At 35.0% G+C, this 16,716-nt stretch overlaps 1 long non-coding RNA gene, 6 other non-coding genes and 1 pseudogene across 13 annotated transcripts in view; all 8 read left to right on the plus strand.

Moving 5' to 3' along the window:
* The window catches only part of LOC133234600 (uncharacterized), an 81,898-nt gene that overhangs the window by 54,216 nt on the left and 10,966 nt on the right, over positions 1 to 16,716 (plus strand). For 6 of the 7 annotated variants that reach the window (XR_009732209.1, XR_009732210.1, XR_009732211.1 and 3 more), the window contains 5 exons: positions 9,375 to 9,438; positions 11,348 to 11,389; positions 12,251 to 12,298; positions 14,040 to 14,098; positions 16,378 to 16,461. This is a non-coding gene — a long non-coding RNA (uncharacterized LOC133234600). Of the gene's footprint in view, positions 1 to 5,863; positions 9,027 to 9,374; positions 9,439 to 11,347; positions 11,390 to 12,250; positions 12,299 to 14,039; positions 14,099 to 16,377; positions 16,462 to 16,716 lie in introns of those variants that run through there. The other variant, XR_009732213.1, reaches the window with a different exon arrangement.
* LOC133234817 (small nucleolar RNA SNORD113/SNORD114 family) lies at positions 2,311 to 2,385 on the plus strand. The gene has a single exon (XR_009732316.1). It is a non-coding gene; the product is annotated as a small nucleolar RNA SNORD113/SNORD114 family (small nucleolar RNA).
* LOC133234801 (small nucleolar RNA SNORD113/SNORD114 family) lies at positions 4,768 to 4,842 on the plus strand. The gene has a single exon (XR_009732302.1). It is a non-coding gene; the product is annotated as a small nucleolar RNA SNORD113/SNORD114 family (small nucleolar RNA).
* On the plus strand, positions 7,724 to 7,797 carry LOC133234798 (small nucleolar RNA SNORD113/SNORD114 family). Its single transcript, XR_009732299.1, has one exon. It is a non-coding gene; the product is annotated as a small nucleolar RNA SNORD113/SNORD114 family (small nucleolar RNA).
* Positions 9,804 to 9,876, plus strand: LOC133234799 (small nucleolar RNA SNORD113/SNORD114 family). The gene has a single exon (XR_009732300.1). It is a non-coding gene; the product is annotated as a small nucleolar RNA SNORD113/SNORD114 family (small nucleolar RNA).
* On the plus strand, positions 13,532 to 13,605 carry LOC133234813 (small nucleolar RNA SNORD113/SNORD114 family). Its single transcript, XR_009732313.1, has one exon. It is a non-coding gene; the product is annotated as a small nucleolar RNA SNORD113/SNORD114 family (small nucleolar RNA).
* LOC133234785 (small nucleolar RNA SNORD113/SNORD114 family) lies at positions 14,444 to 14,517 on the plus strand. Its single transcript, XR_009732289.1, has one exon. It is a non-coding gene; the product is annotated as a small nucleolar RNA SNORD113/SNORD114 family (small nucleolar RNA).
* LOC133234810 (small nucleolar RNA SNORD113/SNORD114 family) lies at positions 15,780 to 15,856 on the plus strand (annotated as a pseudogene).

The following is a 16,716-nucleotide window of genomic DNA, read 5'->3' on the forward strand; positions in this document are numbered from 1 at the left end:
CCTACCTATTATTAAGGAATGTAATAAAAAGTTAATGCATTTTCATTTCCTTAATACCACAACCACCCAGAAATGTAGCACCAACACGGAGCAAAAACTGTTATATACAAATGACCATATATATATACACTTCTTTCCAGAATAGTAAGATCCTTTACTGTTAGTGTACAGTAAACAGTCTCAGTTAGATTTTAATAATAATCCATTCTGAGCTCTCTTTAGAAAAATAAGGGTATGATAATATTATTCCCTGAATAACACAATAAATCAGTACGTGAATGAATCCCTAAATCCACATAGTGGTGAACAGGTGAGATTGTCTCGTGAAAAAAATATGTCCAGTTCCATAGAAGTAAGTCCAATAAGGTGATCCTTGGCTCTTCCTGTGTAAGTAGCAGGTAAAGTAAGATATCTCTGATTGTAGTTTGTTGAGCAGTGAATTCGGTGGTATTCATATTATTTAACAGCCAAACTTAAGTAAATGAAAAAGTACCCTTCTTAGGAAAATGATGAGAATATGATATAAAGTAGAGTTTATGATTAATCTAGTCTTCCCTGCAAATATCAATTTTAAAAAAGCTAACTCTATTTTTAGAGTTTTTAATAATAGACTTTTTTTTCCCCTTTATAAAATGAACACCACACAGCTGACTTAATCAGCTTTAATGGTGAAGACCCTGGCTATTACTTCTGGGACTAAGGAGCTTAAAGACTGAAATAAGGAAATATCAATGTTGGTGTTTTCAGCTCCGATGGGGATTATTAATGGGATCTCACTGAATTATTTCAATAAAATAAATAGTCAAATAGCACATGAAATTAAGGAATGCCAATTATGAGCCCATGATTGGAATGTGTCATAAATTAACATTTATGATTAATTCAACTCAGCCCCACTAGGGATCATTCATTACTAAAGGGATGCAAGGAATTTCACATATTTTCAGAGCAGTATTATATTAACTTCCTACTTAATATTCTGGCCACATTTGCTAAATCCATTTCTTCATTGATTAAGATTCAGTTGTTAACTCTTTGAGGCTGGAGTGCTGTGGAGGATGGCAGATGTCTTTTTTGTCTGTTGTGGGCTAAGATCATAGTGCTGTTTCTGTTGATCACCAGCTTTAATATAATGACAAATTAAGTGGAAAAGGAGCAGGTGGGCACTGATCTCAAGGAAGGGACTGATAGGAAGTAAGTGTGCTGATTAACCCCTATGTGCTAAAACAGAGCCTTATTGTGAAAAGTGATTGAGTCTATTCATGCTACATTAACAGGGCCACGAAGAGATCTTGGTTGTGTTCAAGCCTTTGTTCTTAGTTTTATGTCAGTGCAGCTCATTGATTGTGTGGTTATTATTCGTGAATCTGTGAACGAATGAATCAGTTCAGGAAGGGATAAGTGGATTAAGACTGCAGCATGCCAGGCTTCCCTGTCCATCACCTATAGATCCTAATCGGGGCTTGGTGGTGGACTTAATAATGTTTATTATATTATTCATAACTAAAAATTCAATACTGGATTAGTAAAAAATTGCATTTGAGCCAAAGTTTATGGTTATCTAGTTCTGCCTGACTAACAATCATTAAAAAAAAAAAATCAAAATCTAGTCTAAATCAGCTTTTTTCCTCCCCAGAGTGAACACAGGACAGCTGATTTAATCACTTAATAAAGAATTTTTATCGTGAGCAAGCAGCATAAAGTCTAATATAAGTAAGTCCCTTGGTTCACATTCTTTGTTTGAATAGTCTATTCATGAGGGTCAGCTGAAGAATTCCAAAGTAATAATTATGTACTACATACATGAAATACATAAAACCCTTCCAGTATGGACCAGTGACAGGAATGTGTCACAAACCCCAAATGATGTTTAAGCTAAATCAGCACAACAGAGGTCACTTTAGAAGAGGATAGTAGTGATTTCATTTCGTATCATCTTCTCTTTTCTGTCACGGTTGCTTTCACCATCTGCATGTGGGTCGAGGGGCTGATAGCTTTGCCGGCAGCCTGGAGATGATTGCTGATGGCAGTTTCATTACGTTTTCATGGAACCATCTTTGACATACGAATGAATTAAGTCAGAGAGGGCCACATAGGAAGGAATGCTGAATGTGGGTTTGATAGAAAGCAGGGATTTCTGAACCATCCACATGTGTAGCTTTCAGTTCCATTACAGAAGAAATGTTGTTTTATTAGCTCTATAGGGCGAGAGCCTAAAGTTTAAGAATCTGATTTTTTGGAATTTTGTGATTGTGTTTCATGTGTGTGTGTGTCTCAGAAAATTAATAAACAAAAAGAAATTTCCTAGCAGGGATCAGTGATGAATCTCATGGGGTTTCTCAAGCAAGAACTGTGATTAAGCCCATCTGCAACTCTGAGGTCTATAACAGAGCGGCATCCCATTATTCTCTGTGTGGGAAATGAACCTACAACACCTGCTTCTCAGGCTTTTTGGTTTAGGGTGTGAATAGCTTTATTAAAATAAATATAACCTATGAATTAAAAATATGGCAGTGATTGAGGAATAAGAGATATATGCGTCCAACTTTGTAAGGTATGTAATGAAACATCGGTAATTCTGAAAACAGTTTTTCTAGATTCTTAACACTCAAGGCTCTTGTCATTTATGTAAGGAGCAGATGGTCATTTGCACACAAAACTGAATGTTTTTGTTTTGTGTGGAGGCATGTTGCCAATCAATCATTTTTCTAAGGAAAGAGAAATAATTTACATAAATAGTTGATTGAATAAACTGGGTAATTGGGAGGGAGAGCATGGAACAATGATGAGACTGTTTTATTCAACCACATTTGTGTTTAATTCAGTCTTTTTATGCAATTTTATGTTGCATACAAACAAACATTAAAAGAACCAGTTTGCTATTCTTTTGGCTGACGACATGAGGACAAATGTAAATATTATCTAAGGTCCTTATCCATGTGCGTGGGTCACAGATACTGAAGTATAATTATAAGTAATCAAATGTATACATCTGTATCTCAGTCACTTTTTCAAAAAGTCAGCCAATAGTACATCAGTGGAAGGCATGCAATTGGATGGAAAGATCCTAATTCATCGTGTTTTGCACAGCTGTTGTCCATGGGAAGATAAAACATTCCAGGCTTTTCCAATGGTGCACACAGACCTTTATAAATAATAGTGTTTCAGTTCTGTTTTGATGGTTACTTCAACTGTTTGGAATTCTTTTAGAAAAATAAAGGGATGGTCTTATTATTCCATGAGTAATTAAATAAAGGAATTAGTGAGTAAGTTAATAAATTTGTTAAGTAGGGTCAAGCTTGGACCCTCGGTGAGATTGTGCCATGAGTTGCCTCTCCCATGGATCCAGTTCCACACAGTTAAAGTTCAGTGAAAAAGATGATTTAGCCCTTCATGGGTAATATGTAGAGAGACATATTCTTAATAGTTATAGTTATTTTTCTGGGGTTTCCTGCCAGATTCAGTGGTATCCATCATATTTTATAAAATAAAAGATTGCACAAGTTAATATATATAAAGTAGAGCTCTTTCCAAATGTTGAAAATAGGATGCAAGTCAAGGATTATGGTTACCTAATTATGGATCATTTAAAGTGGATAATTGTAGATTGATTCTTTTTAAAATTTGCTTTTAACTGCCCAGAGCAAGCATTTTGCCAGATTTGATTATTCACTCATGGCAAAGATCTTGACTTTTACCTCTTAGATAAAGAGAGAAGAGATCAATGTAAGTAATAAAATTCATGTTCTGTTGGGGCCTTGGTCATGGGTATCTACTGAGATATTTTGAAGGAATAAATGTCTACATACATGAACAATTCTAAGGTGGACATGCATTGGTCAATGATTAAACTTTGTTAGGAATTTGAGTTATGATTAATCCATTTCAGCATGACTGAATTTATCAGGACAAAAGGATAAAAAGCATTTCACTCATTTTCTGAAAAGTTTCAGTTCACTTCAGTCCTTCAGTTGTGTTCGACTCTTTGAGATCCCATGGACTGCATAAGGCCAGGCTTCCCTATCCATCACCGTCTCCCCAGCTTGCTCAAACTCATGTCCATTGAGTTGGTGATGCCATCCAACCATCTCATCCTTTGTTGTCCCCTTCTCCTCCTGACTTCAATCTTTCCCAGCATCAGGGTCTTCTCCAGTGAGTCAGCTCTTTGCATCAGGCGGCCAAAGTATTAGAGTTTCAGCTTCAGCATCAGTCCTTCCAATGAAAATTCTGGACTGATTTCCTTTAGAATTGACTGGTTTGATCTCCTTGCTGTCCAAGGGACTTTGAAGAATCTTAGTGTTCCACTTAATTTTTCTAACTCAAATTTAAATTTAATTTTTTTTTCAATTTTAATTTTCATACCACAGGGGATATAAACACTGTACTGATATTGTTATAGACTATGAACCCATCAAGGAGGGGAATATACGAAAATGAAAAATTTTGCCTTTTTCTTAATCATGGTAGAAAATGAAAGTTCATTGTCCTATCTTTAAAATATGGCTGCAAGAAGTCTAAGCATGGACCAGTGGCTAATATGGAACTGATATGATACAAGGAAATGGATTAATTCATATTTTCAATGCTGGGCTGCATTGCACAAGGAGCTATTTCTCTAGCTCTGTGGGAAGTGAACTTTCACAGACATATTCATATCTTCAAGCATCTTGGCTTTATTTTCCTAATTCATGAACATTGTATTATTATCAGTGAATCAATGAATATGTCAAGAACAACATATCAAACAAAGGCACAGAATACCAAGTCTGGATCGATGATGAGTATGCGTGGGGCATCTGAATACTATTTTGATTAAACCCAGTTTGCAACTCTGAGGTCCACTGTGTCTTTGGGAAATGTGCTTACAAAGGAAGTCAGAAATATTCAAGGACTGTGTTCTTGACCTTTTGTTGTTCATGAATATGGATGGTATTATTAAAAGTAAATCGATGCATGAATAAATGAAGTAGCAACAAAGAAGAGAGCTACCCCTTATCCAGCTGTGAGAGGAGCTTATGAACCAAGAATTATTGTTAATACATTTCTGAAAAGTTGAGTTCAGTAAGATAGACTAAGGGTGTTCCTCCTTTGAGAAAGTATAGATAGATATATGTGAATATCAGTGTTGTTCTTGGTGGTGAGTTTCTGGTCATATGTCTTATTTTTAAAATATTCATATAATTTATTATAATAATACTTAATATAATAGATACGGTCAATAATAATATAACAAATCATGATAAACACAGTATAAAATATTTTGATAAATAGTAGTTTAATATAATCAATAGTGAAAAATAAGATACAAATGATTAGATAGTTATTGAAACATGGAAAATGTTTCCGCATGAGATTTGTGAATGTAAAATTATGAATCCTCTTGTGTTCACTGATATTTATTTTTAATCAAGTAGATGCATGTTGACGATTTTTGTGGTAAGCAGATGGATATAGATTTAGTGTCTCTCAGTATGTTTGTTAAGCGTCTTTAGGTTTCACCAGTATTGGTGCCATTATTACAAGAGAGTCAAAGCATGATTTCATATCTGTATTATTTAAAAGAGTAAAAGCCGTGGGCCAGTGAGGAGCATATGTAATATGCGAAGGAGCCCAGTTAATCTTGTTTTACTGCCTGGAAGTCCACTTAAAAAAAAGATCCAAGCCCCTCCTTCTTCAGGGAAGAAGATATCTTGCTATTAACTTTTATATTCAAATACTCAAAAACAAAAATTTAGTTTCTTAGTAACACTATGTGGCCGGTGCCTGCCATTTTTAAAAACTGGAGTATAGTTGCTTTATGAGGGCTTCCCTGATAGCTCAGTTGATAAAGAATCTGCCTGCAATGCCGGAGACCCCGGTTTGACTCCTGGGTTGGGAAGATCCCCTGGAGAAGGGACAGGCTACCCACTCGAGTATTCTTGGGCTTCCCTTGTGGTTCAGCTGGTAAAGAATCCGCCTGCAATGCAGGAGACCTGGGTTCGATCCCTAGGCTGGGAAGATGCCCTGGAGAAGGGAAAGGCTACCCATGCCCGTATTCTGGCCTGGAGAATTTCATGGACTGTATAGACCTTGGGGTCTCAAAGAGTCGGACACAACTGAGCGACTTTCACTGTCACTTACAGTTGATTTACAATGCTGTTAGTTTCAAGTGTAGAGCAAAGAAAATTAATTTTATGTGTATATATTTCAGTTTTTTAAGATTCGTTTCCTATACAGGTTATTAAATAATACTGAGTAGAGTTCCCTATGCTATATAGTATGTATTTGTTAGTTATCTCTTTTATATATAGTTACTACTATATATAACAGTATAATGCATAATGTATATATGTATATATATACATGTATATACATGTATATATGTATATATAATGCATAATGTATATAGCATAATGGGCAGTGCTAATAGAGAATATTTCCATTGTTGGAGAAAATGTCATCAGTGAGGAAACTTGAATGTAATAACATTTAGTGTTGAGTAGCAGATCACTGTATGTATTTTATTTTTTAAAAAAGGTCTAGGTAGTTAAATTATCTTTAGAGCTATTGGGTGGTGTTTAGCCACTCAGTTGTGTCCGACTCTTTGTGACTCCATGGTCTATAGATTTTCCATCCATTTATTAGAGCTATTTAATAAATAAATAAATTAATTAATAATTAATGAGTCAAAGTGTATGACATAGATTGTTTTTTAGAGCAAGAATTTAAATTCATCAAAATCTCCCCCATTAAAAAGTTAACCGGCCTTTTTTTTGGTAGGGATATATAGACAAATTTTAATAATATAAGTCATATATTGGGTGATGGATTAAAAAGTCTTCATAAAAACATTGTAAAAGTCTTCACCAGTTTATGTCACACTAAAAAGTAAGTCAGTAGATGAAAAGGATACCTCTGTAGGATTGACTGGTGAAAATGTGACAGAAACCAATGTTTCTGATTAAACTAGTAATGTAGAACTAACTTCTATTTTAAAAATCCAAGTTTACGCTTTTCATTCTTTAAAAAAATCTGTTTTTTCTGTCTGATTTGAACACTCCACATTGAATTCAGTTATTGTCCAATGATGAGGATGTTGGCTATTACTTCTGTGAGTAAGGAGCAATGTAAGTAACGAAAGTTTCTTTTCTTGGTTTGTATGGTTTACTCATGTGTGATCACTGAAGTAGTTCAACAGGATAAAAGGCTGTATGCATAAAACCAAATCTAAGAACAGCAAGTATGGCCAGTAGTGAGAAAGTGTTAAGGGCCAAGGAGGAGCAGAATTAACACGTTTCAGTACCTCTGAGATTCATCTTATAAAGAAATGGAAGGCATTCAATTAACATTTTCAAAACTGTTATCTATTCCATATTATTTCTGCACCACAGTTGGTTTAATATTTCAGTATTATTAGAGACCCAGCCTATTAATTGTTTAGAGGAAGCTCTTAGATGGGGCAACTTACTGTGTGTGTTCTAGATGTAGGGTACCATTGTGGTTTTTGGATGGTCATTACATCATGTTTAAAATTGATTGAATTAAATGTGTATGATCCAGTTATGGCTCATTTTTTGTGATGGTCCTGATATGATGCAAGGTTACACTTAAATCTAGTCTGCAAACTCTGCCGGAAATCAGCCTAGAGGCAATTATCAGAGTTACGTCAAGGATCCTGTTCCGGGAGTTTGTGACTCATGGGATAATGGAGGTATAAATTAACAAAGGAAAAGAGTGCTAAGCCTGGACCAGTGATGAGATTGGAGGGTGTCTGAATCAAACATTTTGGTTAAAGTGATATCTAACTCTGAGGTCCATCATTTACAAGTGGCCTTCTTTTTTTTTTTGCCCTTTATGGAAATGAGTATACAGCAGAAGTTCAGAATATTCAGATACCTGGATCACAGACATCTTCTGGAGATAGATTAATTTTTACAAGTAAATCAATGCATGAGTAAATGAAGAAATGTAAAGATGGGTAAATATAAAGAAAGCTGGGCATGGACCAGTTCTGTGAGTATGTAACAAACATGGATTATTATTATACATTACTATCACACTGAATGGTGAGGGACATGGCAACCCACTCCAGTATTCTTGCCTAGAGAATCCCAGGGGCAGAGGAGCCTGGTGGGCTGCCATCCATGGGGTCACAGAGAGTCAGACACGACTGAGTGCCTAAGCACACAGCACTGAATTTTAGTGAAATATGTTCATAAAATATGACTCTTTTTTCAAAGAAGTATGTATGCAGATGTATATAAGATTCAGTAGTATTGCTTGATGTAGGTGGTTTCCTAGTTGGTTGTTTTTGTTTAGAGAAGGGGAAAATTATGTAAATAAATGCTGATTGAGTAATTATTTAATTGAGAAAAGGATGAACATAGCTCATCTTCAGAATGTGCCTTATGAAAATGGTTATTGTTAATCCAAGTCTTTTCACTGAGTTTTATTAAAAACAACAAAACCACGTAGTTTTTAAATCTCTGTGGGTATTGAAATAGACATATGGAGATAATAAATATTATTCACGTTTCTTATCTAATGTTAGTTATTTCCTAGATATTGATGTGTTCTTACATATAAATGGATGAAGTTTTAATCACAGGCAATAGTTTAAAAGGAGGCAAATGTGGCTCAGTAAGAAAGAAGAATAATGACTCATCTGTATGTATACCACTAATTCTCTCTTCCTAGTTTAGATATGAACATGTAGACAGGTACATGAAGATCATTTCTATTTTGGGTTCTTTCTATTCTGGATTTCTGTCATTTTCTTTGTGTGTTTGTATATTTGAACATATGATCACATATTCCATGAATAATTCCATACTTGAATAAATACAACAGTGAACAGTTGAATTAATGTGAGTAGGGTCAAACATCAGAGAAGGCGGTGGCACCCCACTCCAGTACTCCTGCCTGGAAAATCCCATGGACAGGGGAGCCTGGTGGGCTGCCATCTATGGGGTTGCCCAGAGTCGGACACGACTGAAGTGACTTAGCAGCAGCAGCAGCAGCAGCAGCAGGGTCAAGCATAGACTTTGGTAAGAATATGCCATGGATGATAAATTTTAAATTCACCCATTTCTCTGCAAATTGAGTCCATTGAAAGGATTTTCTAGGCTTTTACTTATATGGGTAGGGGTCTATAGACAGGTATGAGCGGTAGTAACAGTTTTTCTTTTTGAGTGATGAACTCGACTGTCCTCATTGGAGTATTTGAAAGTATTAGTTAAACCAAGTAATAAGGATAAGTGCTCTTCATGGCTCAAAAATAGAAATGAGACTTGAGTCGACTTCATAATTAACCTAGTATCACACAGCTAGTATCCTTTCAATCAGTCTACATCTGGACTGTTCCTTCTTTTGAACATTGGCATTTGACCCCACAGAATGAAGACTGTGGCTGCTTCAATCAGTCTTCTCTGAGGAAGATCTTGGCTGTTACCTTTGTGGGTAAGGATCCTAATGACTCAAATATAATAGTAATAGTCAAAAGATCTTGTCATAAGATTTTGGAGTGAATTTTTCATTCGAGTTTATCGAATTATTTAGATTAGGAAGGTGCAAGAGAGCTGGAGTAAGATGCATATGAAGCAGGGGTGTTCACTGATCCATACATAGCTCAATGAGGGCCACTAGAAAAGAGGCTTCATCTGTTGAGAAAGATCCAGTGTATGGGGAAAGAGCCTGCGTACAGATCTTGGTCACATACAAGGATCTTGTTCTTGGCTTTTTTCTGTTCATGGACATTGATGTTATTTCTGTCGGTGGATCAGTGAATGGATCAATAAATAAAGGAAGTAAAAGATTATTTAGCCTGGATCGATGATGAGTACCCTGGGGTGTCTGAAGTCAAGGACTTTGATTAAACCCTATAACTCTGAGGTCCATTGTAAAAAGATTCATTCCTCTTTGTTATCTCTATAGGAAATGAGCTTGCTCAAGGGTTTAAAAATATTTAAGAGTTTGTTCTTGTGTTTGGGCTTCTTAATATTGTATTTTTAGTAAATCAATGCATGAATAAATCAAGAAAGTATAAGTGAATAAGGACAAAATGGTTTATTCCTGGTTCAAATATGACAGTGTAATATAATATATGTAATATAAAAATCATTATTAATACATTTCTGAAGCACTGGGTTCCAGTAAAATAAACTGACTAAAGCTTACCATTTTGGGTAAAGAACATTTCCGTAAGTGGATGGAAGAGCTCATGCTATTTTTCTGGCCTGGTTTGTTGGTTTTTGTTTTATTAAGAGAAGGGCAAAGCTTTTACTTAATTATTGATTAACTACCTACCTAATAGAAGACTTTATACATGGATCTATATTAAGAATAAGTCACATGACCAATTATGATTAATCCAATGATCTTTGCTACTTTTTAATTAAAAAAATTATCTAATCTTTTTCCTGTGCCTGATGAGCATATGGACAGGCATTAATGCTGTCCTGATTCTTTTGTGTCACAAATATTAATGTTACTATTATAAATGTATCAAGTAATAAGTTAATATTTTAATCAGTTACTTGAAAGTAATACATGGTCCAATGAGGGCCATTTATTATGAAACAAGGAGAGTCATTAATCCACTTCTAACAATTGCTATCTAGATAAAGGAACTAGAGCTAGGCTCTTAAGTTTTGGAATGGTCATTATATTTAGAGAGTATTTCTCTTCCTGGTTGTTGGTGTAGTTTCTTTAAAAAATGTAAGATAAAATGGCTGCACGTGTGGTTATATACATACATACATATATGAAGGTGGAAGAGGCATGGACAATCGCTGAGAACGTGCTCGAATCTAAGACTGAGGTTGCCTGAGTTCTTTCCACACAAGTTTCATTTGGAAAGGTGTTACAGCTCATGCGCTTCCCCTGTTGGTTAGACTGTAAAGAATCTGCCTGCAATGCAGGAGACCTGGGTTCAGTCCCTGCATCGGGAAGATCCCCTGGAAAAGGAAATGGCACCCCACTCCAGGATTCTTGTCTGGAGAATTCCATGGACAGAGGAGCCTGGTGGGCTCCAGTCCATGGGGTTGCGACACGATTTAGCGACTGAACAGCTATAGCTCTCACTGACTGGATAGAGGACACGCAAACAGACGTTTGTAAAAGTCGTAGTTCTTATTCTTCTGTCTGATGTTGGTTTCGGAGGTGTTCATTATATTCATTAAATTTAATACTTGGTTCAATCAATCATTATGTCATTCAGAGTTTTAATAAACAATAAGTACTAGCGTTTATTCCTCATCACTTGTTTAGTTGACTTGAATTCAACTAAAAAAATCTGAATCTAGGTCACCTTATTTGTCTACCTGCCTGTCTTATCTGTCTATTTTAATATTTGCTTTGTACCCTACAGAACGGATGCTCAATGATTCAATTAAGGACTGTAGAAACTTTTGTAAGTAACAGTCAAAGTAATTGCTTCTGGTTTGGTGGTTTGTCATGGGTGTTAACTCTATTATTGGAAGGGATAAATGGCTACAAGTACAAATTAAATGAATGGAGGTCTTACGTAGGCCAATTCAGTACATCTGTGGTCAATTAAGGAGGAAAAAGGAAGACCATTTTATTTATTTTCACAGTTAATTACTCAATTAACTAATGTACAATGTATTATCAATTTTAATTTGAATCACAGTTGATTTAAGCCTCCCTCTATAAAGACGTAGTTTTGCCACATAAGACTATCTGTGGTTGAAAATCAAAGGAACTGTGAAATGACTCACTCAAGGACAGGGATCCGAAACAGTTTAGATAGGATCAAACCCTGATTCTTTTCGTATCACACATTGTGGTCTCTAATCAAACACAAAGTTTCCCCACACTTAGTCAATTTCAAGATCCCTGTATTTATTGAAAAAAATTTGTGTATAAATGGACCCAGACAGTTTAAACTTGTGTTGTTCAAGGGTCAACTGTATACAAATAAATGAAGAGTGTGAAGCATTGTCCAACTCTGGTAATGTCTCAGGAAGTAAGAGAATCTGTAAATAAATGTTCAAAAAACTGGTTCAGCTCAGAAAGACATGGTTTTATGTTATGTCTTTGGCTAATGATGCTATAGAAAGTACAAGTAATAATTACTCTTCCTATTCTGGCTCAGTGTTAAGCTTGATGTTCACTTTCTTGAGGGAAACATCAGTAAATATTAACCCTAATAAAAAAATACCTAAACTACTGATGTAATGAAAGGTAAAATGCATGGATTAATGAACATGATACCTTTGTTCTTTTCATTTTCTCTGCTTTGTACTTGGAGTGGGTGTGCCAAGCTAATTTAAGGATCTTTCCTGGTCAGGAGCTCTAGGTAAGAGTCAAAGTTATTGTCTTGTTTCTTGTGGTGATTTGTTTAGGATGTTAACTATAATATTAAAAAATAACGGTATAATTTAAAAAGGCCAACCATGGCCCCCTAATACATTTGGAATTGACATGAACCATTAAATTGATTTATCAATATTTACAACAGTGTAGATAATCAGCAAAAGGTAAATTCAGAAAAAAACCAAATGATTCTATGGAAAGATGTTAGAGATACTTGAAGGTTTTGTTTTCCAGTTTTTTGACTCATAGATATGTATTTTATAACAACTGCTTTATTATAAATGTAAGGCTAGAGGTAGAGGGCCTGCCTGGGTGGTGTAGTGAAACAGAATCTGCCTGCCAATGGAGGAGACACAAGAGATGCGAGTTTGATCCCTGGCTCGGGAAGATCCCCTGGAGTAGTAAATGACAACCCACTCAGGAAATGGCAATCCGATCCAGTATTCTTGCCTGGAAAATTCCATGGACAGAGAAGCCTGGTGGGCGAAAGTTCATGGGGTCGCAAAGAATCGGACACAACTGAGCAACTGAGCATGTAAAGCTAGAGATAATATTAATAAATAAACAGTAAGTTAGTTAAAAAATAAATGGTTCAAGCACGTTTCCTCTACTAGATGTTATAGATAATATAAATAATGGCCAGTATTTATTCTGCATTAGTAGAATGTTCATTGTGGTTTGCTTTCTTAGGAAAGAGTTACATATTAACCCTGGTAATATATAGCATAATCACTGAATCATGAAATGTAGATCCAAAGATTAAAAGAGAAAGCATTTCAATCATGTGTCTACTCTGCTTTCTGTGTTTTGGAATGGACACATTCCGACTGATTTAAGCATATGCCTTGGTCAACAGTCTCTAAATTTGCCTGTATGTGGAAACCAACATAATAGTGTTCTTATTTTATTTTGGGTGGTTTGTTTAGTTTATTCTTTGAAATATTTAAAAATATATTCAGGATAAAAAAATACTGACCATGGTCCAGTGATTAAATTGGAAATGTATGAAACACTGGGTTGATTAATCTATCTTTAGAATAATGAGGGTGATTAATGAAAGAACTGTACTCAATTAAGCACTGATTGTAAAGAAAAGTAAGGCAGCTGCTGAAGGCTGAGCTTTTGTGACTCAGATATTTATTTAATTATGATTAGTAAATTAATGAACTAATCACTAAACAGAAGTAGATTGGAGGGAGAAAAAAAGGTTCAAACCTGGATAATGATGATGTCTGATGGCGTGTGAATTATATACTGTAAATGCTTAGTGACTGGAAGTCAGAGGCTCAAAATAAAACAAAATCTGTCTCCTCTGTTACAAATGATTCTATGGATCAATGTTAGGAGCAAACAACAATATTATTCTAATTTTGGATTCATGAATTTCTGTATTATTAATATAAATTGATCAATGATAGAACCAATAAACAAAATATAACTAAGAACAAGAATGAAGCCTTATCAACCATAGTGTATTTTGTGGGGCTAGAAATACTACTAATCTAAATTAGAGAAACTGCTGCACATAAAGAAATATATGGACCCAAGGTATTAGCTCTTTGTCTAAGGATCATATCATTATATTTCTATTTATGCTCATAGATATGTAAACCATGGAAAATGTAAGTACCTTTGTGACTGAGTAAATGAAATGAAGAAAATAAGAACCAATATACAGAAAGTCTCATTTTTTCCTATCACCTCCTCTGCTTTTTACTCCTCAGAATGGATGCCTATTAGCAGATTTCAGCATCTCCCATGGTCATGTGCTCTGCAGACCAAGGTGAGTAATGCAGTAAGCAAATTTGTGTCTTTGCAAGCTTTTTTCTCTGTGTTCACTGTATTATGAAAAGTTTGAAATATAACTAGCATTAGTAATAATGCGTTAATTAATGAACTTACACAGATGAGAATAAAGTTGATTAGTCAATATTTGCTGCAATGAAGATGATTATTGAAATAAATATATTCCATGAGCCAAAATATTCTATAGGTACAAGTTAGTCATATTGAAGGAGTTGTCCTTCAGTTTTTTGATTCATAGATACTTATTTTATTATTATTAATGAATTAATAAAGTGATCAGTAAACAAAGGTAGATCAGAATGAAGAAAAAGGGTCTGAAGGTTGGACCAATGATGATGATGATGGCATATGAGTTGTATACAATGAATACTGTGTGTCTGAAACTCTGAGGTCCAACACAAGAAATATAGTTCATTTCCTTAGTTGGGAGTATCCCTATAGACAGATGTCAGGAATATGTAGGGACCTTGTTTTATTCTTCATGGTTCATGAAGTTTTAAAAAAATTATTGTAACAATATTACTGACAGAATCAAAAAGTATATAAATGAATAAAAATGATTGAATGACTAAAAATGGGTAAGTATTGTTCTCTACTTAAATGTGTAGTAAAGAGAAATGACATTAATATGAATTAAAATGGATAACTGATGAATCAAGTATATTATGCATATTTGAGTAAGGATGATATAGACATTGATAAGTAGTAGCCCATTATTAACGTCTATATCATCCTTACTCAAAAATGCATAATATACTTGATTCATCAGTTATCCATTGATAAGTAGTAGCCCATTATTAGGAGAAGGCAATGGCACCCCACTCCAGTACTCTTGCCTGGAAAATCCCATGGGCAGAGGAGCCTGGTAGGTTGCAGTCCACTGGGTCGCGAAGAGTCGGACATGACTGAGCGACTTCACTTTCACTTTCCACTTTCGTGCATTGGAGAAGGAAATGGCAGCCCACTCCAGTGTTCTTGCCTGGAGAATCCCAGGGAAGGAGGAGCCTGGTTGGCTGCCGTCTGTGGGGTCACACAGAGTCGGACACAACTGAAGCGACTTAGCAGCAGCAGCGGCAGCAGCCCATTATTGATCTGAGTCTGTTGCAAGTTTGATGTTTGTTTTGGTAAGGGAAACACAATTAAATATTACCATAAATTAATAAATACCTAAATGACTATGTATATGAACTGTGGAAAGTAGGGCTCAATGGATGGAATATCTCAAATTTTTGTCACTGGCATCTGCTTGGCACTATGCAGAAATGATGCTCCAGCTGATTTCAGCTTTTGCTGTGACCAAGATTGTCCTATTGCCTCTGGATTAAAAGGAGAAAAAGTTGAATGATGGTCAAATTTGTCACCTTAGATTGGGTGATGTGTTTAAATGTATACCTTGAATTATTTGAAGTATTAAAGAAGTTATGGCCATTGATAAATATGCTGTGAAACATATTTTTTAATTAGTATTGTGCCCCATTGACATTGGTTAATGAAAGATCATCAGTTCATGTGTGAAATAATTCTATAGACAGATATTGGAGATATTTAGGGATCTTATTCTTGGATGGTGTGACTTTTTTTTCATTTTATTATTCCTAATGAATTAATGATTGATTTTATACAAATGTAGAAATGAATGAAGAAAAAGAGAGTCAACATGAAGCAATGAAGATAATTGATGCCACATGAATTGTAGATGGTGAATAATATGTGTGTCTGGAACTTTGAGGTCTAACAGAAAACATAATTAATCAAATCCCTTTGTTGGAAATGATCTTGTAGAGACAGATACTAGAAGTATACAGAGATCGTATTCTTACCTTGGGTTCTTTGATTAAATTTATTATTGTTAATGGATCAATAATGTAACTATTAAATAAGTATAAATAAATAGATGAAGGACCATTAAGTAATAAAGGAATAGATAAATAAAAAGAGAGTGAGGCGTTGTCTAACTGTGAAGATATGTGGTGAGGCAAGAATTATTTTTAATAGAAATTGAAAACACTGATGCCTCTTAGGTATCAATTGATCAAGGATCACAAAGAGTCAGTTTTTATTTTCTGATCGTTAGAGTCAGTTTTATTTTCTATGTCAATCTTAAATTTGAGGTTATTCCTTTTGTTAAGAAAAAATTAAAGTATGAAAAATTAATGACTACCAAAGTGGTTTAAATAAATAAAATATGGAAGGAAAAATCAGTTCAGACGAGGTCTCATTGTTATTGACTCATCTACTCTGCTTCGTATCTCTCAGAATGGACCGGTGGGGCTGGCTGGAAAGCTCTTTCACGGACGCGCTCTCTGGTCGCCTCCATGCCTCTGGTGTATAGAGGCCCACGTGAGTAGTAAAGTTCATGTCTTCTTTTGATAGGTTCTTAAAAAGTATATTTATTGGCCAACGATAAATATGAGATTATTCCCAAGCGTTTTTTAAAATTAAAATTTAGGGTAGAGTAAGAATCATTAATGAAACAGATCACGTGATAAATGATTCTAAGGACAGATGTAGAATACTCAAGTTTCTTATTCTTTGGTTTTGTATGAATTGTAGGGTTTTAGAAACTATTATTTATGAATAAGGAATTCACGTACA

Source organism: Bos javanicus, chromosome 21, assembly GCF_032452875.1.
Source record: "Bos javanicus breed banteng chromosome 21, ARS-OSU_banteng_1.0, whole genome shotgun sequence".
NCBI lineage: Eukaryota > Metazoa > Chordata > Mammalia > Artiodactyla > Bovidae > Bos > Bos javanicus.